Source organism: Labrus mixtus, chromosome 15 (assembly GCF_963584025.1).
Source record: "Labrus mixtus chromosome 15, fLabMix1.1, whole genome shotgun sequence".
In the NCBI taxonomy this organism is placed as follows: Eukaryota; Metazoa; Chordata; class Actinopteri; order Labriformes; family Labridae; genus Labrus; species Labrus mixtus.
The window spans coordinates 8,199,051-8,225,942 of record NC_083626.1 but is presented as its reverse complement, the minus strand read 5'-3'; the positions used below and the strand labels follow the sequence as shown (position 1 = coordinate 8,225,942).

General features: G+C 43.1%; 1 protein-coding gene and 1 long non-coding RNA gene across 3 annotated transcripts in view; both read right to left on the bottom strand.

Annotated features, from left to right (window-relative positions):
- LOC132990301 (plexin-A1-like) overlaps positions 1-26,892 on the bottom strand; it is a 261,264-nt gene that overhangs the window by 141,723 nt on the left and 92,649 nt on the right. The gene's annotated exons all lie outside the window — the stretch shown is intronic.
- LOC132990310 (uncharacterized) lies at positions 21,529-24,142 on the bottom strand. Its single transcript, XR_009676042.1, has 2 exons — positions 23,377-24,142; positions 21,529-23,119 (listed from the first exon to the last, which is right to left on the bottom strand). It is a non-coding gene; the product is annotated as an uncharacterized LOC132990310 (long non-coding RNA).

Here is a 26,892-nt window from a genome sequence, read left to right as displayed (position 1 = left end):
CCTGCTGGGGGAATATGTGCTATAAAAATGACACTCTATAACCAGAAGACACTAACAGAGGGCGTCTCTTTCTATTCAAGTCAGGAGCACGCAGATAACACTCTCACTCACACACATACACACACACACACACAGAACCAGAGCTGCATCTGTTACCTTCTTGTCAGATAGTAGGACAGGGTGCAGTACTTTTTCTGTTGTCAGCCGTGCTGCGCTCCAGGTTCATGTGTGTGTGTGTGTGTTAGCGGGTGTAAGGCCTCTTTAATCATTCACAAGTGTGATGGACTTGAATTTCCCTTCAGTGCAGCTCTCACAGGCCTTGTCCCAACACGCACACGCACACACACACACACACACACACACACACACACACACACACACACACACACACACACACACACACACACACACACACACACACACACACACACACACACAGCTCGCCTCCCCTGCCTGCTCAGATCATAACCACAAGCTGTAAGCAGTCCCGCCAACCTTCCTTCTCTTCCTTCTCTCTCTGCTTCTTCACTCTCCCTCTACTCTCTCATCCCCCCTCTCCCTCTCCTCTCCTCCTCTTGTTAACCGACTCATCTCTACATTCACTCGTCCTTCTTCTCCCTCTCATCCACTGCATATCCATCTCTCTGCCTCTGTCCTTGCACCACAAACTGCCTGTCATCCTCCGTCATTTAGCCGGAGTCTTATATCATTTAAAGCAAGCTGAAAACCTCTGCCAATGGGGAGCCATTAAAGAGCAGTTCATTCAACGCTGTCCCACATATTTCAGTAACAAGTGTCATTGTCGAACACGGGCGGGGATAATGCAATGACAACTTATTTAATCATGATTTGGAGATAATTGGCATCGAGATCCAGCGGAATCATCTCTCTCCCTCGGCAGGTTCAGATGAGATCACACTTCCTGCTGGTTTCCATCTTTGTGGATCCTCTTGCCCTCCTCTGAGTCGGTCCCACTGCGCCGTGCCACCCCTGAGAAAGCTCCTGACATAACTAGGTCTGGCTGTGTGCTAAAACAGCAGCTCCACTTTCTTCCCTCAGGCAGCCCCTGCAGGCGGAGACCGATGTTAAAGTTAATGGCATCCGCACTCTCGCTCGGGATGTCTTTGAATACGCGGTCGCTGGTTTGTAACTTAGGATCAGCTGGGAAACGGCATGCCGACGTCTGTGTATGTATCTTTCATTTTTGTTGCATCGGGAAATGCTTGGAAAGACTTGTTGGAGAGTTTTGCCTTTGGAACATTTTTAAATACATGCTGATATATAATCAAGGGATTTTGCTAAATCCTCATTATGTTTGTATTCTTCTTAAGAAATAATGACAAAGGAAGGTACTCTCTCTGCACACTTCCAACCATTCCTTGGACAAAGATGAGGGGGAAAAGGAATCTGACCAAAGGAGATGGACAGTGAAAGCTCTAATGGTTGCTTTTTCACCACGTCTGAGTTTTGTTTTTTTTAACACATGCTAAAGACGAGTAATTAGTAAAGCAGTGTGAATGACTGATCGGAGATGAGTAATGATGACATTTTCAAAAGAAGTGACGATGAGCAACATGCAGAGTTGAGCCAAATGATGAATTACTGACAAGTTTTGAGTGATGAATTTAAACACAGTGTGAATGACTTCTCTTGTTTGGTTTTCTTTCTGTCTCATGCATGTCGGTTCTGATCATTACTTTCAGACACTGTGTCAGAAAGAAACAGATAAGTTCATATCTGGCAGCTAATCAGTGGCTCCCCAGATGCTAATTATTAGCTAGTAAGTAGTTTAGGATTGTTTGGTCAAACTACTCTTTTTAAAGTCCTGAAAAAAAATCATCTTTTTGATTTGAAGCCAACATCGATGTCGAGGAAAAGTTGTGATGTTATGAAAATCGACAGCCTCAGATGTCATGCCGACTCATCTTCATGACAACAAAGCAAACTCCTTACTCCATGCTCTAACAACACTATGACCGGAGAACTCCAGGTCTGCTTTCTGAAAATAATTTCATTTAGTTTGTTTTAGTTGTGCAATGCCCAATCTGGGCACAGGTACAGAAAAAACAGTGCACATTTTAAAAGCCTTTGGGGGTTTTTGGACTGCAGGAACTTTTTCATTATTCTAGGAATTGTTGGAACCCTCCCCCCTTTTTTTTTAATTGATTATGCAACGCAGTAACTATGAACTAATTTAGTTCCTAGAACCCCATTTAGAGGAACCTTTTAAGCTCCTGCTTCAGAGTAGGTACTCTCCCAGCACCATGGTGGAGTGGATGCAGACAGAAAAAAAGTCTACCTGGTGTGCACAGTAGTTCTCAGGGAACGCCCGAGTGGAGAGTCCCGAGAACTCTTTGGTCCTAAAACACTCTGTTCATTTACTGCACTTCATTTTGTCTATCTGCTGCTCTTTTTTTAACATAAAACTTATGTTTGCAACACGTCTCTCCTGAAACCAAAAAAAAAGCATTTTTTCATCCACTAAATTGCGATAATGATGCCATTGCAATTTATTGAGCAGCCCTAGTTTCTTCTTGTCTGGAGATGCTCTCTGCAGTGTGTGAGGCGGGGTATTTCAAATGGAAACAGGAGAGTCTGGGTCAATAGACAGAGAACGACAAGTACAGAGGACGCCTTTCTGCACCCAAATATAACTGCTGGCCCTGAGCTATTGTTTCCACCGTAATACTTTTATCTTGACAGCTGTGAGATGACGACAAGTGAGGACAAATCTTCATCTCTCTGGCTCTATCGATGAAGTGTGTGTGTGTGTGATTGTGAATGTATTTGCATCTACACAGCGTTTCACTTTCCTCGCTGTATCTGATTTGGCACCACCACATCTCACTCGCTCCTCAGAGCTTTGGAAACAATTGCATTTCCTCTTTTGTTTTACCCTCTCTCTCTCTCTCTCTCCCTCCATCTTTCCATCTGTCCCTCTGTCCCTCTGTCGCCCTGCTCTCTCATCAACTTGTCACACTCTCTCTCTTTTGCATTTTTTCCCTTGATGTACCAGCTCAGCTGACACACATGAGCAGCCAAGCAGATCACACTTATGTAAAGTGCAGCCTAGCAGGGTGTGTGGCGTGTGTGTGTGTGTGTATTTGTGTGTGTGTTTGCCCTGCAGTGAGAAGAGAAACTACTACTAAACTAGCTCAATTTGTCAAGAGCAGAAAGGTGTGGGCCTTGAGGACCGCTGTGTCGCCGTCTTCAAGGTAAACAGAGGAGTGTGGATTTAAAGGAAAAAGAAAAAGAAACTCAAGGATAGAATTCCCATGGATGCTACACACAAACGATGTATGCATGTATGAACACACCCAAACACACACCCATGCACGATCCTGTTGGTTCGCATCAACCTGAGTGGAGCAGCAGGAGAAAGAATACTTCATCACTGCCACTCCTTCAGTGTGTGTGTGTGAGTGTGTGTGTGTGTGTGTGTGTGTGATGACTTTGACAGAGAGCGGTCAAGACCTCCATGTTGAATGAGCATTTTATGTGTGCATCTGTGTGTGTGTGTGTGTGTGTGTGTGTGCTGAAAAACAAGAACCTGCCCCACCTCTACAACGCAATGCCTCATTATTAAAGGAGCAGTGCGTATAAATTATCAACTGTGGCCCCGAATGAGCTGAACAAAGAAAACAATGTCATGGTGCGGTCACAGGGCGAACGACGACTGAACAAATGATAAATGTCTCTCTCTCTCTCTCTCTCCCTTTCATCTCTTTACTCTCCTCCTCTGGCCTGTTGCCACAGCGATTAAATTGGGATGCAGAGACGGAGAGCGAGAGCGATGAGAGTGACACTACTTGGACAGCCTTGCTTCAAAGGCCACGAGCTTATCGCAGCTGCACACACACAGAATGTGGCTTCACTACTTAGAGCACTGTCACACACAAGTATGAATCCATAAACAGCAACACAAAGTTATAGTAGTGAGTAAGTGAACGATGTCTCGGTTAATTGATTAGTTAATATTGTTTTGACTTCTGTGTGGTTACTAAGTGATGGTACAACAGGGAAAAGCTAATCAAAACTTTGTGCTAGTAGGTCAAAAGTAATGCAAAGAAGGATGCAAAATAAAGCTAGTTTTAGTCTAGCTAGCCTTAATCAGACTGACTTTTTAAGCCGTAATATGTACACCCCTGTGATGTTTCACCTTCAATCTGAAAGTCACAGTGGCATAATAGAGGGACAGTGATCCCCCTCTGTACTGTCTTAAAGGCTTTATATGTGATTTTTTTTTATCCAGCAGATGTCGCTCTTGAGCACCAGCATGAAACCAAAACAACTTGCGCTGCATTGTTGTGTTAGCATGCTAATGCTAACGATCTTTATTATGCTCGTATCTTCACACTGCATGTAAATTTACCTGAAATGAGCGTGATCTAGAAACACAGTTAAGCAGTGAGTACAGTATGTTATTCTTCTTTTCTCTAGTCCCTCAATTAAACAACTTTTATACGTGAGGGGAGGAGTCAGCCGCCGTCTCGACGATGTAAACAAACTGAAGATAGGACTCCGAAAACTCTGAAAACATCACAGACAGTGGGACTCGGGTGTTACACCCATTGTAGACAGTCATGACTCACAGAGTTATTTTCAGAGGATATACTTGATTTCTATTTAAGTGTGAAAATATAAAGCTTTTAAAAGTGATAGTAACAGAGGCGTTACAGAGGAGAGACGGTTTGAGCTGTGTGAGTGTGCATGTCTGACTGTGTGTGTGTGTATGTGGAGCTCCCGCTGTGCCCTGCTTCCGCAACACCAAAACGCAATGTGTATGCCAAAACTGGGACAGCAATATTATGCCGACATAGAATTACTAAAAAGTACAAAGACGTGATGACAGCTAAGCTTAGTTGAGGCACTATTGCAGAAAAAAAAAACACAAGATTCTTCCTTAACGTTGGCAAGAATCACGTTACAAATAAAAAAAAAAAACAGAGCAGCAAAGATAATTTATGACACTGATATAACTAATCACTGCATCCTATATTTCCCACAATGCATCAGTATAATTTCTATGGACCCTGACTGTCTGATAAGTTTTCATTTCAAACTTAATTTCCACCATTACGAGCCCACATCTGTCTTACGATGTTACACAGGTCATAGACATCATATTATCAATCAAGGCATCAAAAGGGAATTATGAGTGTCCAGCTGACGAGCTAACAGGCTATCTTTGAGCTAGCTTCTCTCTGGGACAGTAGCTACATAACTTCATTGTTCTCTCTCCTCCTGTTCTCAGAATTTTCCTCATCTCCTCATCTCCCCGACATTCTCGTCTTAGAAACAGACAGAGGACAGTCGGATTAATGACCTCGGCCTCTAACACTCTGTCTTCTTCTTTATGTCCCTCTGCTTCTGCCGAGCCTCACCTCCGTGCTGGGATCAGACAGACAGAGCGAGCGAAAGAGAGAGAGTGGGTGAGGCCTCGTAATGGAGAGAAGTGATCATATTTTTGGACTCTCCGTTTCCCCGCCTGCTCGGGCTGTCATTCATCTACCATTTTGCATATTTGTCGAGTCACTCCCTTTGGCAGTAAGACATACTGTTAGAGAAGCTTTAGCGCGTTAGCACAGGTGGTAAATAACAATAAACCTGCATGTATACGCTGATACATGCACGCCTCTCCCGTGTCTGTGCATCCGGTTAAATTCCTGTCTGGTTAAGTGTGTTTCTGTCGCCCCGACTCGGATGTGTAATTACAAAGGAGAGAGATGATAAGCTGTTTTTTTTTTTTTCCTCTCCTGTGGGAGCTCACAGCTAATTATAGAGCCAGCGGAGCTTCAAATTGCCATTTAAAACAGCCATACGGTGGGAGACAATAACACACTCCCCTGGTGGTGTCACCGCTGCATAGTGAGTGTGTCTGCATGGAGGTATCACAGTCGCAGATACAGCAAAGACACAGCTATGAACTAGTTCACAAAATAAAAAAGTCCTGCAGCCCAAAATCAGACGCATTCCCTTTTTAACAGGACAGCCATGTTCAAGCAGCCAAAAATGTCTGTGGATTTACGGTGTGCAGACGGCTGTAGAAGGAGATTAAGGAGGAGGACTCGGGTTTATGTGGAAGGGTAATGGATTAAGTAAGTCTCAAGAAAGTAATTCTGGTATTTTTAAACCCGCTTCTATATGAATTCAAATAACTGATTTCCCCCAAAATGTTTCAGAATACTTCAGCCCACAGTGGTGGAACAGGCTGTGATTACTTCTAATCCTTGGAGACAAATGTCCCCAGTACAAGTATGTCAAACTTTTTTGTTTGATAAGGTGCTTGCCTCCTTGAAGTTGAACTATGCTGATCTCCATTAAAAAACTCACATATCGTGTTACAATGCAGGATGCTCATACTAAATGTGGGCGGGGTTTCAGGTAAACGGCGTGTTCCGCAAACCACGCGATGGTTCCTTAGAATTTCTCGAGACGGCTTCAAGCCTGTCAAAGCCTGTTACATACAGTATAGGCTCTCTACTCCCAGTACTGGAGAGCAGCCGTCACCTGGAAGCCCTGCAGCGTTCTTCCCCCTCCAGGGAGCTGGCCAATAAGAAGAAAGTGAGCACGTGGGGAGAAGAAGGAGAGGAAGAATGGATTTCACACTCTGCTGCTGAGCATGCTACACACGTGATTAAACAGGATCATATGGGCATGCACTGATGGAGAGATGTCAGAGTGCAGAGGGCAGCACACAACGAGCGCTCCCAACCTGGGAGAGGGGGGGTTCAGTGCCTTGCTCAAGGGCACCTCTGCAGTGCTCAGGAAGTGAACTGGCACCTCTACAGCTGCCGAGCCAAATTCCAGATATGGTCCGCACCGTGACTTAAACAGGTGACCCTTCAGTTCCCAACCCAAGTCCTTACAGACTGAGTTTTTGCTAATGAAGTCTGGTGGCTTTGAGGTGACAAAAACTGTTTCTGAGTGATGTAAAAGAGTTGATTGAAAGTGTATTTCTGTAAACTTGATTGTTTTCATTCACAGCTGAGGACTTTTGCGGATACTTTTTGTATGTATGCATGCACTGACTGATTTTTTGCTGAAACATGTACCACACTCTTCCGAGAGAAACTAACTCAGCAGGAGAGAGTTTGAATCCACAGGAATATATTTCTATCTTTTAGGTTTAGCAGGAAAACAGAGGGAGAGAGGAGCACAGGAGAAAGAGGAGGGAAAGGGAGGGAAACAGTCTAAATGCTGGGGGTAGGATGAGAGAGAAAGATGGAGAGAGGGATAAGACGAGGGCTACAGAAAGGACAAGGAGGGATTTTGTGGTCTGCGGTGGAATGTGCTTTGGGGGAATGATCACTGCCAATACACACACACCCACACACACACCCACACACACACACACACACACACAAATGAAAAAATCTTTCTCAGCCCCCGGTCGTCCTTTACTCAAAAACAGGAAATTCACCATACTTGATTTTCTTTCTTTCATTTGCACACATGCTTTAACTTTTGCATATCTTACATACTGTCACAGTGACACACACACACTTTGGTCCACATAAACAGAACATGCATAAACACACACACACACACACGCACACACGGACACACAGATGGCTATAATAGCTGCAGGACGTAGTGTAGCAGGATAAGATGAGAAACCAACATAAAGGAGTCATCATTCAATTTATGCTGACCATAAAAATGAGATGTGCTCTCCCTCGCTCTCTTTCTGTGGGTGTGTGTGTGTGAGTGTGATCATGGCTCATTGCAGATATGTGTGTATGTGTGCACAGACTCTGTGTTTGTGTGTCCACTCTTTATTGGTGTGCTTCCTGATAACACTCCCTCGGGTTTACATGGGCCGTAACTCTTGTGTCAATTAATTACCAGCATGGTGCGTGTTTGTGTGTGTGTGTGTGTGTGTGTGTGTGTGTGTGTGTGTTTGTGTGTGTGTGCGTGTGCGTGTGAGATAGAGTTGCAGTCCATCAGTGTAATGAGTGTAAGAGGAGCTGTAACCAGACGCTGGTTCTATCTGTAACTAACACCAGGTTAGATACAGATAGAACCAGTGGCAGTCATGTTGGTTTGACAAACCCCCTCCCTTTACACAGCCGTTTGCACGTTGTCAGGGCAACAACAAAGGATACATAACTTTGTCCATCTGACAATTATAATATTTTCGTTCCATGTTTTAAAGTTGAAACACAAATTGGGCAGAACATTTGAATATTTTTTGCAGCCTCACAGAGGAAACTCTTTTTATTTATATTTTTTAATACGATGTCGTCCCGATTGTTGTCACAAGTTTTTCCAGGAAATTTGCAATTCATGTGAATTTGTTTTATGTAAATTGATTATTCAGAATTGCGAGAGCAAACACAGTGTTGCTTCCAGTTTTCAGGACACATCTGCTTGCAGACATATCAGCCACACACCTAATTTTGCATAACTCTTATCCTAGAAAAAATAAAACGAATGAGTGATTAAAACATACTCACCCAGTGTATAATGTTTGCCAACTGTTCAGATCATATTTGTATTTTGAAAACATGTTCCTTTCTGTTTTAAAAATTGCATTTGAATATGGGGTGTGTATGGGACTTCTGGGGCTTTTGGAGCCAGCCTCAAGTGGACACTTGAGGAACTGGAGGTTGGAGGTTGCAGCTTGGTCTGTGAGAGATGTCAGACTCCCACAGATTATAAGTGTGAACTTTAAGATTATCTGGCATGATGGCAGAGAAATGGAAGGTAAATAATAAATAAAGACTTCAGTTTTGAATTGTAGTCAGTCACACTTCAGTCTTATTTTTTCACGTAATATTGTCATTGAAATAAAGAAGAACTTCATCGCACGTCAAAGGGTTTCCTCATTTCCACAAAGCCAACATCTTAGTGCTGAAAACCACCGAACAAAGAGTTCAGCTGAGGCTCATGGGAGATCATTAGTTGAATAGGTCTGAATGGGTCAAAAACCAAAGTATTAGACCGATCAATATTTTGACCTTTGAATGTGCCCTCTGAATCAAAGATCTAACCAACCTAAAACTAAGTGTTGTCGGCGGCTAGTGCTAGGATTAAGGCGATATTCCACACAGTGCAAAGCACCTACATCACCGTAGCACTCGCAGCTTTTCTCATGACTCGTAATCTCGTTACAGTGCCAGCTGGAGACATGCACAGTCGCACACATGCACGCACAAAATCCAGCCCGCTGACCTTTTTCTACACCCCTCCCACGTTCTGTTTTTAAGGGCTCTACTTATGCTGTTAAACACAACAGCTACTCATACAGTTTCCAACTCTCTCTGATACAATGTTTAAAGGTTTTATAGTGTCAGGACACAAAAATGGGACCTCAGCCACAACAAACGGATCCGGAGTGTAAACCATACTCAAACCCAAACTACTTTGTTTGCGCAGAATGGTGTTTACTAACCTTTCTCCACCTTTCAAAGATGGTAAAAAAATCTTTATGATGAGGATTCATGGTGCACATTATGCGGAATAGCATAAAACTCGTGCAAGTTATAGGAGGATGGCTTTGTTTAAGGGCCGTATATAAATAAATGCTTTTTCTATAAATGTAATTGATTTTTGTTGCTGCAGCCTTATGCCTGGGAGCCATAAAATACTTTACTTACCTTTTTTATTTACCACAGTATCATTGCAGATGATGTGTGGCTGTAAACTGCAGCCCCTGCGAGGCAGAGAGACCACATGATTGGTGGCTAAAAAAGACGTCACCACTGCCATTATCGCAGTAATTGTATTTATGGATACAGTCTTTTTTGCTTCTATATACCCAGCTGGTGGTATAGCTTAAGCATTGCATTCCACAAACAGGGCAGCCACCCACCCACTCAGCCAGCCAGTTACAAAAACCAAAACACACCCCCAGGCCTGGATTTGAATTTGACTCCAAACATAAGCAAATGTAGGTTTTTTAAAATGCAGCTCTCTTTTTTCCAGCATATTTCTCTCTACTCTTCTGTCATTACTTCTTCCTTCTTGCTTCAATTTCCCTGATGGCGAGCTGTCATTCTGCTCATTTTCTTCCACCCCACATCCACCATGGTTACAGCCTTCCCTGTCGCTCTTTACTCATGTTTTTATAAATGACAAAAAAGACCAAAAATCCTAAGAAAGGTCAGGATAAGGTTAAGATGGACAGAGGTAAGAAATGAAGACAGAAGTGGGAGGTACATCAATCCTGAACATATCCAGACCTCCCCTGCAGGAGCTGTGAGAACGGATATGTCTGAATCAGTTCATCTGGACTTAAAACAGACTTTACCCTGCTAGTTCACTTTTACAAAGTCTGTGAAATGTTCAATCAGGGGGTGGGGTGGCCATCGGGAGGTTCAGGCGGACTCCAGGAACAGCCGACCCATTCCAGGCCAAACTGGCTGGGGGTCAGAGAGTTTCTATTTTTTTTTGTTTCTGATGTCAGTAGTTGATGTATGGATGGTCTTCGGGCTGCCGTCGCACGAGTCTGTCTGGCCGAGCGAAGACAGCAGCAACAGAGCGGAGCGCTGCCTGTGAGACTGGGCCAAGTGCTTTCAATACTGAAGGGGGATACGAGCGACCCCTCCCAATTTGGACCAATCCTCATTTGTTGTTGTCATCTGTTGGCTCATCATGAACAAAAACAAAAATGTTTGCAGGCATCTGAAGTTCTGAAACTTGGCGCTAGCACAAGATGCCATTACCATATTCATGCAGTGGCCCTTTCCTCTGAGGTCAATCAATGATGCTACGAATGTTGCAGAGACTTTAGGTGCCTTCTACTTGCCTGTACAGAAACAGTTTATCCAGGGGGTGAGAATGTGTCATATAATGACCATCTCCAGTTGTGTGCTACATGTACAAAGGAACAACACAGGACAATGTTCAGAGAATCCAGTTAAATAAGGAAACAGCTCAGGAGACACGTGGCTGGTTTAAAGCGTCCGCTGCAAATCAATCAGTCAGTGGTGTATATTTCTATCCAGCAATTATAGGTGGTGACAGCACCAATTCCATCTTCCATTATATACTAATGAGATCTAGATGAACAAATGAAGGGAGGAACAAATGAAGAAAGGATTGGAGGCGACAGGGATTAAAAGGGCCATTCCATTTAAATAATACCTAAGCGATGGATCAAATGAGTCAATAATAGTCCAGGCTGCCGGTCAAAAATACAGCACGAGAGATATTAAGCTCTGTATTTAGTGCTTTGTAATGTTAGAATCTCTGAAGAAGGTTATGGTCACCTCTGTTGTGGTTCTGTGCAGTTAAAATGATCCAGAACATTTTTTTATTGGCCTTGAAAAACATTTGCAACAATCTGACATTTAACAAGCCCAAAGTGAAGGTTTCATAGAAATGACTGCTGAACCATATAAAGATATGTTACAATAACATTTGCACCCAACCCTGTGATTTGCGTGCAACCAGTCCAAGGTGTAACACGCCTGTGCGCCCAATGACAGCTGTGATCAGCTCCAGACACCCACAACCCTGCACGGGATAAGAGCTATAGTTAAAGGGAGGATGGATTTGCACCAAACAACGTGTTGTTTAGAGAATAATGAAATGCACAAGTCGTTCCAAAGGGGAGATGGGTGAAGCCAAAAAAGGGAATAAATGGGTAGAAGTTCTGTCACTGATTTTGATCACTTCTCCTCAGGCTCCCTCCTACCACCTTCAGCATGACAGTGCAGGGTGTTGTCTGACTCCCCCCCCTCCCCCCCTGCTGAAGGAGCACTGTCCCGGGGCTGTTCCCCCTGTCACTAACTCCAAACCTCCGACTGCTCTGCAGCTCTGAGGGTTGTGAATAAAAAAGGCCTCAGCTGGAACGTTGCCTGTTGCAGAGGAGACGTTGTCATCGTATGAATGTGACCTCAGGGGCCCGCCAGGCTGTGCGAGTGCTCGAGAATGTGTGAGGGTGCGGTGGGATACGACTGTCAGCTTCCAATGTGGGGTTGTCAATAGAATTGGTGTGTGTGTGTGTTGGAGTGCTTGTACGTGTTCAGGGGGTACAAGTATCCCCGTTTTTTGAGTAAAGTGTGGCAAATGATAGTTTTCACCTCACCAGAAAAAACTTCCAGCCGATTTAAATATCTCCTCTTCTGGAGTCTGGTGAAATGGTGGCAGAGTGATGAAATCAATTCTGCTGTGAATTTGTAAAACGCGTATTTTCATGTAGGTGCACTAAGGTCACAAGTTCTCCACACTCAGGCCGTTTGAAAATTGCTTTTTGCTGTACATACTGCGTATCAAAGTATCAAGTCAAGTCATCATATTTACTGTATGTTTCGTAGCACATTTTATACTACAGTCGTGGGCTCAATAGGCTTCAAACAGAAGAATAGTAGGGAAAGACCACACGTAATGATTATCTTGACCAGGGACCAAGCACATATACTACACTGAGTGTCTGCCTACATGGTGTTCAAACTATTTGCATGAAAATCTACGGACAGTCTGGGCCCTCGCTGATGTGAGCAGATGTAAACATTTTCACACATACATAGACCCTCCACTGATTCAGGAAAGAAAAGTAGATTTCTAATACATGTTGACATTCTTGAGCCAGCCATGGTATTATGATATCATGATTTTGAAGAGAGATGACTTTGTATTCATGCCCCCTTAAAAATGACACTTAAATTAAAAGCATATAATGCGCTGATTGCTACAATTTGCTCCTCAAGGTGTATAAACATCTCGATTTGAATAACCCTTACTGATCTTTGAAAGGTGAAGATTGTCAAGTATTTCTGCACAGCAGGTGTGATCTGCTCAACTTTCAGAGTTTGTTTTTTTCTCATAGCTCGACTCCTGCTGATTTTATCCCGTACCTAAGAATCTTTTTTTAGCAGTCAAAGTTTTACTCTTTCTTAAAAATATTTTGGAGTTTGTCAGCGGGTGTCTGCTTTTAAATATGCCTGGCAGTTTATTTACGCAGGATTATGCAGAGGGAAATAGCATGCTTGTTAAACTGTGTACGTGTGCATGCATAGTGTGATTTTAAGCAGCTGTGTGTGTGTGTGGTAATCTTGAGAGGAATGTGGGCATGTGTCGATTCCCTCGATGCTGTGGGTGGGCCTCCGTGGGTGCTGTGCCAGGCAGGAAAAGACACCAGAGTCCAGCTCTGAGTGCCCTAATCCCTCCATCCTTCCTTCATCTCTTTTCATCCAGGTCTTTAATTTTTTTCTGTCACTCCTTTCGTCTGCTCGCATGAAATATTTTCCCTTTTGCTTTGGCAGACCACAAGCGTACAGAGTGGGAGAAGGAAAGGAAGAGAGAGAGAGAGAGAGAGAGAGAGAGAGAGCAAAAGAAAGAAACAGAGAAAATGTAGAGTGTGACGACGCGGGACGTTTTGCCCTACAGAGACAGGAAGTTCAGCGTCAGTAGAGATGAATGGGGGGGGGGGTGAAGACAGGGCGAGGAGGGATAGAAACGGCCCAGTGGAAACCATGATGTCATGATTAGTGAGGTGCGACCGTCCTGCAGTCACATGGGCACCACATGGAGGCAATAGAAAGACACACACACACACACACACACACACACACACACACACACACACACACACACACACACACACACACACACACACACACACACACACACACACACACACACACACACACACACACACACACACACACACACACACACACACACACACACACACACACACACACACACACACACACACAGTCTGCACAGTGTGTCCGCCTCTAACCGATCACAGCTGCTGCATGAAACAAAGCGGCCATTGTCACCATCAAGTTCCATCATGAGCATGCAAACACACATACACATACATGCATGTGCAACATTCTGATGCTTCATGTTCAGATTAAAGCAAGACAGCCGACTCACTCTCATCTCGTCAAATATGTCTCATGAGCAAGCCAAAACACTAACTTGTCTCTTCTCTCCATGGGTAACTCTTCCTGTATCTGACTCTGTAAAAGATTAAATGTAACCTGAATACAGGGTCTGCACACTATCTCCCCTCTAGTATTAGAAAAGACGCACACAGTGATTAAAACTGAACCAGGCAGCTCTGAATGAGGTTGTTGCTCGGCCTCGTGGGACGTCTGAGCGAAGAGGAAACAAGCTAACAAGCTAACAGGCTGACGGAGACTAAACTCAAGCTAACATCTGATGCTTGTAACTGAGGAGAGACAAGCTAGCTTATTAAAGAGCAGTGAAGAGGAAGTGACAGATCTGATGGAGCAACACACCTAGCTTTTTTTTCTTATTAACGAGTGTTTTGTGGCTGAAGGGGGTAAAAGGTCATAAGAGGGGAGGTAGGGACCAAATCACCCAACGGCACAACAGAAGTGTAACACAAACATTCTGTGATGGAAACAGAGCAAGGACAATCAGCGGGAGGGAGACCCTGGAAAAACAAAAGAGGGGGGTAAGGGGGAGGGAGGAAGATGACAGCGATAGAAGAAAGAAGGAACAGCTAAAAAAAACCTTCTGCAAGCAGCTTGAGCAAGAAATGAAAAGGTTAAAGGTGGTGAACTTTTTCTAATTTAAAGGAAGAATATGAACACCTGGTTCACTTTCACCTCAAAACAATAGATACAGTTATAACTACCGGGGTCCATGAGCTTTAATTGTAAATAGTGTTAACGCTAAGGGGCTTGCTAGCTGAAAAGTAAAGCGTGTACTTTTACACCGGGGATTTTTTTAGCTACTGTCTGCAACAATGTGTAGCCTAGCCTAGCTCGAGTCGCGCTGTCAGCAAGCGCAGTATAAGTCAACCCAGACTTCCCTCTCCCCAGCAACGTTTTCCAGCTCCTCCTGAGGGATTCCCAGGCCAAGTCTGAGCTCCTCACCCTCCTGAGGAAACTCATTTTGATGGCTTATATCCGTGGTTATATTCTTTCGGTCACTACACATAGCTCACGATCATAGATGAGGGTTGGAAGAAAGATCGAACAGTAAATCGAGAGCTTTGCCTTCAGGCTCAGCTTCTTCTTCACCAGAACGGTTGGTACAACGCCTGAGTTACTGCCGATGCAGGCCGACAGTAACCTCATAAAAACCCAATTCAAAAATACTACACCCTACGTCCGTGACTTTGAACTTCCGCTCAGAAGTTCAAGGTCAGAGGTCAGAAGTGGACTGAAAGGTGATCGAACAGGATGTTGTTGGAGATTCACACAACAGAAACTGAACTGAAAGTCAATCCAGAGAAACACTCTGAAATGGGCACTGCAGAAAACCTGAGGAAAGTATATTTTTTGCCATGCTGCTGATAAAATAAATAAATAAACAACAAAGTCCTAAAAAAGTTTCCAAAAGTCCCCGTGATAAGAATAATCAGCATGCAGCTCCTGCTGTTTGTGTCAAGTGAAGGGAAATGAACGGAAAAGGTGAAGTAGTAATCTGAAGATTCTGATAGGTTGCTTTGTAATGAATGCAATTTCATTTTTGTCACAGACTGTGTCAGGACTGTATATGGAGTCTCAGCATCCTGCCTTTAAAGCAGACGGTTGAATTAATGTGAACTCAGAGAGATGAAGGAGGGATGCTTTTTTGTATTTTCCTCATTATTCTGAAGATGAAAAAAGCAGCAGGAGCGAGTGAGCTGCCGAGGAACACGCACATTAATGCGGGAAGCAAAAGGAGGAGCTGAAACCTCCTGCTTCCTGCTAACAAACAGGAGAATCAACTGAACACCTGCTTCATATTCTCCTCAGAGTAATGACACACACACACACACACAGGAGGCTCACTCAACTTGGAACACTCTCCGTATCTCTCTCTGGTCATTCGATTCAATCAGCGTGCTGAGAGAGATGGATGAGATCAGAGCTTTGACCTCTACTCATGAGCAGCCATCTCACAAAACACACACCAACACACACACCTCGAGACAAAAGGCCTATTTGAGGAAATGACATCATCATCAGCCGCGGTGTCACCGGGGTCAAGGCTGGCTGGAACCCGTCCCATCACGGCGGAGATTACCCTGGCGAACGGTTATTACACACCTTATGAGGGATTGCTACAAAGAGGGTGACTACTGAGACACACCTCAGCCCCCCCACCCCCACACACAGACACACACACACCTTAGCCTGCTCCCAACACACACACACACACACACACACACACACACACACACATATAAACCTCAGCTGGATTGATAGCGCGGCCCATTACTGATAGATGGATGGAGCAGATTATGGAACGCTCCATTAGTGTCACTTCATATAGGTGGGCGAGGTGTGTGTGTGCGTCTGCAGCAGAGACAAGGAGAAAAGGTGTCTGGAGCCCGTCACTAATTGCAACAGTGCCAGCGTGGGACTTAAAGGTTATCTGCAGTGGAGATGATTGGAGGACGGCAATCAAACTGGCGATCTGAAATCAGATTTTTTTTTTTTTTTTTTTTTTTTTTTTTTTTTTATGTTAAAGATATTTAACTTCATATTAAATGAAATCTGAAGATCAAATTGCACAGCTTTTGCAGTCACTTAAAATACGGTTTTACAACTGAAAAAGAAGAAACTTTCACTGTGTTTGATTGCTGTATTCACATCTTCATATGACTTAAAGAGTCTTACACATTGGCAAGAATTATGGGTACACTGAACTAAATCAGCAAATCAGCACCGGTGGGGGCGCCGGTGGCCTAATAGTTAAAGAACGGGACCCATATGCAGAGGCAGTAGTCCTCGACATGGACGGCCCGGGTTCAAATCTGACCTGTGGTTCCTTTTCCTGCCTTGTCATTCCCCACTCTCTCAGTCTCCGTCCTCAATTTCCGACTCTTTCCACTGTTGTGTATCTACAATAAAGGCATAAAATAGCCCCCGCCACAGGATTAGGAAAACATAGAGCCGAGTGAATCGGTCGGTGGAGGCCTAGATTGGACGGCGCGGCTTCAAAGTTAAGAACTGTTCACCGAGGCTTTGCTGCCTATCATTGTAGTGTGTTTACAGCTTTCATTTTGCAAATCATTCAGTTGACCTTCGACCTCTCACCAGAGTATGTCTCTTGTTTGACTGACAATGCAACTCCTCAACCTTTATCTATCTTCATCTTTTGTCCTAGTTATTTCTTTACTTGTTCATGAATCTGTGTTTTTTTCCCATCTTTTGTCTCATTTCTACATTTTTGTGAGCACAGGACAAATGTTGCCACAAGGACTATTTCGTGTTATTTTAATTGAATTTGTCCCAATTTCCTCAAAAATGTTGTCAAACATTCTCTGATACAATTTTCCAATTGAAGGAGCAGGTGGAGATAACACAGACATGATTTGTGTGGCGTCCCGAAAGAGGGATGGACATTTATTGGATGGCCTTCATTTACTGCTTGGCTGCTCTTCAGTGTCACTCCCTCAGACGGGACGGCATGCACGGACACACACACACACACACACACACACACACACACACACACACACACACACACACACACACACACACACACACACATGGAGCACACATCATATATGTGCACTGAAATGATGCATGCACAGACGCATAATATACTCCAGAGAGAGTGACCATGACTCCTGCATGTCTGCCTGCTTCATTACAAGCTGCCACCACACCCATTTACCTTGACCCAGGGCCACGCTGGTACAGCACAGAAGGTCTCTCTTTCTTCCGTCTCCTCCCTCTCCATCCCATTCCCTGGATGAGAGTGTTATTAACCCCTGTGGAGCCGGTAGGGAAGGTGCTTCACCTCAGTTAAGTTAATGTCGCCCTGTTCTCACCTCATCTCTCGGCTAATGGAGCCTGGAGGGCTGGCTGACGTCGGGTGGAGGGGATATTTAATCTCGGCACAAAGATTGCTCTGTATCATGAGATGAAACGGGGAAAGGAGCCGGGTATTTATAAGAACAAAGAAAGATTCTACAAGAGCTGTTGCATTTTGCTAAGTGTTTGGATCCATGATGTCTTGCTTTCACGTCTCTGGATAAAAGGAGGTTTTGAGTTATTTCAAACTGAGCCCATTTTCTACACATGTTGGGGTCTAAATAAATAAGGAAATAAGGTCAACTCTGTAGTTTTTCTTAGTATTTCAGTGCAAAAAAAAACATGCACATTTACAGTAGCAGACATATCTCCATCTGCACCATGAAGACACACTCACACTGGTTTGTTAATTTCCATCTTGCTGTGTTCAACATGTTGAACTCGATTACTGAAATTTCTTAACGCTCTATTCTTGATCTGTGTAATTAATCAAACGTTAAGAGTTTGCCCCTGTCATTGGGTGAGGCTCTGAATGGATTGTGGGAGTTGGGAGTTTGTAAGCAGGGTGAGCCCTGGGTCCTTTTGGTCTGTGGTGACCTGTGATCGATGGAGGCCTGGCAGAGTTTAAGTCCGCTAACTGTGCTGCTACAAGGCTGCTAGCATCGACCACCACTCTGCTCTCTTGTGCACTCCACATCTACTGAACTAAAAGTCTGTCTTTCACCTCACTCTCTAATTTCCTCTCTGCCTCGATCATTCTCTATTGCCAGTCTAGCTCTCATCTGCTCCTTGCTCAAGCATCCACCTCTCCTCTCCTATCCCCTCTCCTCTCCTCTCCCCCCTCTCTCCTCTCCTCTCCATCTCTTTGCTTTTAAACCTCTCCCTATTTTCCTCCCTTTCTCTCCATTCTGTTCAATACCACCCCTCTCTCCCTTTCTTTCCCCGTGCTGTTGAATGACAGTACAGTAAAACTGTTATTGGCTTCTGCAGGGGAAGCAAAGTAGCAGCGGAAAAAAAAGGAGTGTGTTTGTGTGTAAGTGCTGTTGCAAAGACAGAAACATTGAAATAACTTGTTGCAACTATTGAAAAAGGGAGAATCATTCTGGCAGGAGAGAGGAATTATGGTTCAGGGTGCAGAGATGTTAAAGAAAATATGGCAGTGAAACTTTATAATAAGGCCATCCAAAGAGAACACCTTCATGTGTTGATATCCCCTCTCTCTATATATACACAGTATATATATCCACACTGTCCAGACCTGCAGGTTTGAAAATACTTTGTAAGTAACTGAATGTAGGTCAAGAAGGCACAAAAAAAGATTCATTCATAGCTTTTAATTTCATCATTTATTTTCCTTTCACTTGTGCCAGAAAGTAAGATGTCCCTTGGCTTACGTCGGCTAACTGACTGTAAAGGATGTAAAACACAACACACACACACACACACACACACACACACACACACACACACACACACACACACACACACACACACACACACACACACACACACACACACACACACACACACACACACACACACACACACACACACACACACACACAATGAGAGAAAGTTAGCAGCTATTAACAAGGCCAAGATTGTTTAAGAAGCTGTATTTTCTTTATGCATGCCTTTGCAACCTCCAAACATATGTCCTTAAAAAAAGAGAGTCTCGGTGCCGGATAGCTTAGCGGTTATGTCGTGTGATCCATGTACAGAGGCTATAGTCCTCGTTGCAGCGGCCATGGGTTCGAATCCAACCTCTGCCCTTCGCTGCATGTCATCCCCTCTAACTCTCCTCCCAACATTTCCTGTCTCTCTCTTCAGCTGTCCTATCCAATAAAGGCAAAAATGGCCACCAAAATATATCTTTAAAAAAAAGAAAAGAAGTCTCTTGTGATAAAATCTAATCTCGTGCAATGTCGTTGTCTCTTGTTGCTGTTAGGCTGTCAGAATAATCATGACAAAGCCTCAAAGATTTGATGATTTCATTGCCATTTTAACTTCTCGTTTAGACAGTTGGTAAAATTGCCAACAAGAAGACGGCATCCCAGTTGTCACTACCAATCCATCTGGCTGTGCTGCAGCCCTTTAGCTGTCCCGTCTCCAGTCCAACAATGTTTTTTTTTTTTGAGTAACAAAACTGGATGAGATCTCGTCCAGCAAAAAAAGAAAATGCTCCCAATTTGATTCTGCCAACACTGGTTTATTCTGTTAGCATGGAAAAGTTTGATGATTCATGAGAGTTTTGTTCCAAAACCGTTTCCAATTTTTTTTTTTTTTAGTTGGATTTGCTTTTAAAATGCTAACATGAGATTCCTTCATTCTTTGCAGAGTCTTTATTCCCGAAGTAACTTTTGCCTTAAACCTGACGGTGAAGAAGTCACATGTCTGAACCAATGTCTAAGTAAATGTTCTAGTTATCAGAAGGGGTGTTACATTTAAAAAAAAAATTTATTATGAGCGTGTCTCACCAGCAGTTAGCAGCTAACTGGAAGACGAAGGTCACCTGTAGTAAGCATAAATTAAGAGTTAAATGTTAGTTCTTTACGCTCCAGGCAGAGGATGAAATCAACTCTATTGTAATAGAGACATTTAAGGGCGACTATTTCATTCAACGAGCTGTCTCGCAGCAAGACACGTTATAAGACACACTACACTCAGTGGCGATTCTGGAGTCTGTTGGGGCCCGGGTCAAAAATGTACAGGGGGCCCCTCCAAACAGCGTTAGTCCCATAATCTGACATCAACACAATTTTTTAGTGGAAGTTAAGCTGTAAAAGCGTCTCTCCCCCGTATTCATTCAGTCATTTAGTATTATATGAGTGAGTGCTGTCAGATGGGGTCACTAAGGGGGAATTCCTACTGTCATTGCAAACTTTGTACCTTTTGAGACACTGCTTTGGTTTAAAGGTTGTCAACCCGGCAAGGCAGGCAAGGCAGTTGCCCGGGCTTCTTATGCTTATTTTATTTAGAGGTAAGACAGTGGATAGAGTCAGAAATCGGGGTGAAAGAGAGTGTGGTAAAGGGGCCACAGGTCAGATTTGAACCTGAGCTGCCTGCTTGGAGGACTATAGCGTCCGTACGCACTAACCACTAGGCTACCTACACTGTTATATTACAGGACATATGTTACAACCCTTTGTGAAACTACATATTTCTGTTTAAGATATGACTCTGGATGAGCAAAAAGACATCTTTTTTTTTTTTTTTTTAGATATGTTTTTTGAGCCATTGTTGCCTTTAATAGATCGGACAGGTGAAGAGAGAGACAGGACATGTTAGGAGGAGAGAGTGGGGGACGACGTACAGCAAAGGGCAGAGGTCGGATTTGAACCCACGGCCGCTGCAACGAGGACTGATTGCCTCGGTTCATGGGGTGCACTACATAACCGCTAGGCTCTCAGGCGTCCCCAACTTGACATCTTTGTTTGGTTGAATGTACAAAATCAGCTTGAGATAAACTGACTCGATCAGTGCTCTGATTCAGTTTATAAGAAGAAAAGTGAGACCGAATATGGTTATAAATATTCATAGGATGTGGCGTTTGAGTCTCCGTGTGTGTGTGTGTGCGTAGGACACTTTTACCATCTTGCTTCGTCACAAAATTACCTCATTAAATTTCATTGCATTAAAACCACTTTTATGAATTTAGCGTGGTCCCAGGCCCATTGTCCGCCTGCAAATGAGATTAAAGCAACATTTGCCTTTCTCCCCGCTTTCAATTAAACTTGTGGAAGGACAGCTCGGGCACGGCACTTTAATGAGGAGCGAGGAAAAAAATAAGAGAAAAACAAAGCATTCAGGAAACTCTTTGACAGTTTTATAAATCTGAAAAACAGTTTTTAACACAGTTGGGAAATCATTTCATCCTCAGCGTTATGCAGATTATATTGAGGGTTAATATTATTGTGAATTTATTCTCTTTAAGTTGCAATGGAAGCTAATGTCTTTGGTGTCTTTTGTTCATTTTTGCTTTTAAAAAGAGCTCAAGTGATACAGGAGGGACATGCATTCATATAAAAATGCAGTAAATGCTTTTATATTCTCATAAAGATGAATCATTGATGCGGTGGTCGGCGGTGTGTAGTCTTTGGTCGGTCCTCACACGTCCAGAGAGTAGTGGAGCCTAAAGCCGCCTTAGCACAATGCAGATCACAACGACTGACACATAAATATACAGAGAACTGCACAGAGATAACACAAGGAAATAGTCAATGACATCATTACATGTTGCTAGGCTACATAATCAACTCTTGGCACTGCTCAACATCCTTTACACCTTGGAGTAATATAAAATCACTCGATGTTTGAAGTGTATAAAATGAATAAAAGTCAGAAGTCTTGACCCCCATGGTCAGAGATTCTTCTTCTCAATGATTACGATGCTATAAGTCAATAATTCAAAAAGTTTGAATGAAACAAATATGAGTATTCGGTTTACATGGAACAGTTTTTTTTTTACAAAATACTGAGGGGCAGTGTCACTGGCTCTATGACGGCCCATTCAGACTCAGCATGTTAGACTGTAGCTGCTCTCTGTAGAGACGGAAATGGAGGAAAAACTGTGCTGAACAAACAACATGCTAGTTAGCATTGTATGGAACCATTTGCATTTGTCACCACAGAGGAAACATCGGGAGAAAGTAGGTAAACAAAAGTCTCAGCCATTAAGGCAAGACGATTATCAAGTGACTCAACAGTTGATGGATCATTTTTTTTTGTAATTCTGATTTTCCTAAATTGTATTCAACCTCAAAGGAAATATAATTGGCCAACAGGGAACCCCGGGAACAGCCTAAACATGTTCTCAGGTGTGCACGGTTGCAGGAACATACCATGAAAAATAAATCAAAACTCCATGGCACACTGGAAATATCTTGACTATATTTTATTGTGAGCGAACAACGCTTGGAAGGGCAGCTGAGGGGTGAAGGAGGTGTGTCTGAGGAGAGCTTTGTTTTGATCTGAAAATCTGCTCTGAAAGTCGTAGAGTAAGTCTTCCAGATAGTTACTGAATGGATAAATGATGTCCCAATGCTCCAGAACATATTTGTTTAACTTCCTTAGAGGGCAAAGAGAAATGTAAAATGCAATGGGGACTGAATAATCATGAAACCGTTTTAAAGGAGACGTGGCCCGTTGGACAAGAGTCAACACAACATAGACGGTGACACTTGACACAGTCTTCAGACGAGTGTCTCTGTACGCTTTTGTTTCAACCAAGACTTAGCGGGACTCTCGAACTGTCGGCCGAGTCAACAGCCACAGCCTCAGTGAGCATTGTGTGTGCAGAATAGGAGCAGGAGACCAGTCGGCCAACTACAGCGAACAAGTGGGTTCTGTTGAGAAGTTGAACACTACAGCAGGACCATGTGAAAGCCTGTGTGGAGAGGCTTATGTGGCTGATCTGCATGAGAAAAACATGGGGGCTTCACACACAGACACACACACACAGACACAGACACAGACACAGACACACACACACACACACACACACACACACACACACACACACACACACACACACACACACACACACACACACACACACACACACACACACACACACACACACACACACACACACACACACACACACACCCACACACACACACACACACACACACACACACACACACACACACACACACACACACACACACACACACACACACCACACACACACACACACACACACACACACACATTAAACAAGGCTTTGACCCTCTCAAAGAACTGGATACACACATGCACACACTCAAACTACAAACAATGGAGAGGGAGGGGACGCAGGGAATGAGAGGAATACCACACTGCAAAAAATACCACAAAAGACAGATTTTTTTTCCTCTTCTTGTTCGTAAATTTAACGTTATAAGACATTTTCAAGCCAAATTATGCATCCTATTTTCTAAGATTTTAAACCGTATATAGGTGATGGTGTAAGTACTTATATCACTGAAATTGCCATGTTGTAGTGTCTGTTTTGTTTAACTGAAAATTTTGACTTTGCACTGGAGGTCAATTCACCTTCAAATAACTTGAAGCACATTTTTTTTTGTATTTTTCAGATGATTTTTTATCAAAATTCAAAATTTGTTTATCACTAAGTTAAGAATAATAAGCGAGCAGATGGCCTCGCTAGTTAGTTTGCATGCACCATGTAAGTAGGCTGTAGCGAACGGCCGGGGTTCCAATCCGACCAGTGGATCCTTTTCATTTATTTTATCTATCAAGGGGACAGCGTGTGCAATGACATTGATCATTTATGCAAAGGAAAATGCAAAGACAGTTGCACCAGATTCATTTCCATCTGTAGTCATCAAAGACAAACTATAAAGCTCCACTACATAATAAGATGCTATAAACACTATGAGTATATCCTGCTCGGTGCCAAGAATAAAAACAAAATCATGTAAAATATACAATAAATGTGTTTTTAAAAATGATTGATTGCACCACAAACACCAGGAGGACAACACACTGCAAGAAACAAGCATGTGTGATCTCTCTCTCTCTCTCTCTCTCTAGGTTCCGACTCGATCCACTGCCCTATCCCTCAAATTATTGCATTTATTTATTTAATAAGGATCATGCAATTTAACATAGTTTCAATACAAAGCATGAAACTTGTGTATAGCTATAGCTGATTTCAGACTCTTATCCGTCGTTCGGCCTTTAGGTTATAAAAAATGTAAAATAAAAGGATAAGAGTAATCACAATTGATACTCAAAGAAAGCGTTAAAATATAATTTGGTATTGAAGGAAAAAAAAGCGCTGAAAAAGAAGAAACTTGAAAATCTATAAAAGCAGAACATACAGTCACCTGTGAGCTCGCCCTCCTAACGCTACTCCAAGTCTAAGTTTGTCACGACATTCACCATGTGACTTTTTTTTTTTTGCAGTGCAGGGGGGGGGGGAGTCAGAAAGAAAATAAATCAGACCAACGCCAACAAACAAGCACAATGAACCACCAGGGAGGCTTGTGCGACCGTGGAATCCCAATTTGTCCCCTGTTGTTGCGGCAGCCAGAGCTCCACAGACGAGACTACCTTTTGCTATTACTGTGTTGTCCAAATGCAACGGTCCTTTTGTGTCCCTTTTACATCTGTGAATTCAAACTCATCTGTATTCGCCCAGGCTCCTAGCATCACTCTCGGCCAAATCCCTCTCCTATGGCGGTCCTCTTAACTCCCTCCAGCTCTTTTTTCTCCCCAATAAATAAATGTAAAAAAAAAAACCTCTTCCTTTTCTTTTTTTTTTTTAAACTCCATTTCTTAAGAGTCCTTCCTTTTTTCTGACAGTTTTATTTTAAGGCCTGCTATCCCCTTCTCCATGCCTCCTCTTCTTTCCTTTCATTAACTCCTCCTTTCTCATGCATTTCCCTCACTCTACAAAGTGTCTCTTCATTTCTTTTTTTTATTCTCAAGTAACACCTTTTCCTTATAGCTTATATTGATTTTGCACCTCAGCCGGTTTGAGTCGTCAGTGTAATTGAGTGTGTGTATATGCTAGTGTGTTTCAGGCACTGAAACACGTAGTGTGTGTGTGTGTGTGTGTGTGTGTGTGTGTGCAACAAAAGGGAGAAAGTATGTAATTTGGTGCAAATCAGTGTAGGAGAGAATGTGTGTACTGCTTTATGATCCTGCAAGAGTGTGCGACATAATGCATGCAGGAGTGGGGGAGTGTGTGTTTGTGACGGTTTGCACTTCTTTGAGTTAGAAATGTGTTTGAGAGTAAAAGTGCATCTATGCTTTCTAGCAGCATGTGTTTTTACATACAGAGCATGCATCCATGTGTGGGCTCTGTGTGTGTGTGTCCACATTTGCATGCATAGGTGTGTGTGTTTGAAAAGGTGGGAGGCTGGCAGATATGACACACCTCATCTTCCCCTCCGCAGGCCTCTGTTTTAATCTGGAGAAACAGGCTTTGCGTGTAATGACCTTTAGAAAGGGTGAAGATAAGTAGATGAGGCTGACTGTGAGGAGGGTTTGAGTTACTGTATAGAGGAGCCGGTGCTGAAATAAGAGGGTGCATGACAGAGGGAGGAAGATAAATGGATGAGGGGATGGGATAAAGTGGAGCATTTAGGGAGATATATGCAGACATAAGGGCTGAGAACACGGGGGGATGATGCTGAATTTTAAAACAAAAAGGATCCTTCAGGCCTGCACTCTCATGCATTTCCTTATGTAAAAACTTGTGCACTTCATTCAGGGCTTTTACATCGCATGCACATCTGCATATGTGAAGCCTGATGTTAAGACCTTTTAATGAATCTCAAAATGTTATCAAGATGATCGTTTTCTGTCCAGTCATGGTGCAGCAAAAAACAAGAACAGTCTACTGAAAAAAACAAAAAAAAAAACATGATGGGTCTTTTAAAGCTAAATAAGACAACAAACTAAGAGTCTGCATCCTTGCTGTGAGGCTGCACAAGGCAAGTGTTAGCATACTGCAACATGAGCTAATGATGACAAACCAAGGAAGTGGACACATTAACATTCTGACCTTATAACGGTCCCCACTCAAATGAGGTTGTTTTCTCACCCAGGAGACACAGAAGTTACACTTTCAGCTCTCATACAGATGCACAAAGTAGCATCTGTTGAGTGTCTGTTTCAAGGTTCTGTCCTGCCCTCCCCCCAAGTCCTTTCTCTATTACATGGCTAACATGAAATAGTCTGGTCAGGTTTAGGTAAAAAAAAAAGAAAAAGGTTAGATTTAGGAAACACATCCTGGAGTAGGCTTAAAAAATGACTTGCAAATGGGTTTTTGCTTCAGGCGGGATCAAACCCGGTCTCCTGGGTGAAGGATTTGCATCTTAGAGCTAATGAGACAGTATCCATCTTTCTAATAGGAGTCCTGTCTTTCTATAGAACAGGTGGGAGCTTGAATCAACAAGATTTTTCTACACATAGTCAAGGCAAGTCGCTTTGTTTAGCACATTTAAAACAGCATTTTTTTTGGGTGGATTATTTTGGAATCATTTGCTTTTTTCATCATTGGTATTAGCTTGTTGCATAAAGTGAGAACCATCTGCCTTTTGTGGCAATACAACACAATAGATTCCAACTTAAAAAATGGTGCAAACAGACAATTCGTTGGCTGGTTTCATCTTCTGGCCACCACAGTCTAAACACAGTTTTATGGCAATCCATCAAACGTTTGTTGAGATAAGGACCAGCAGACCAGGATAGC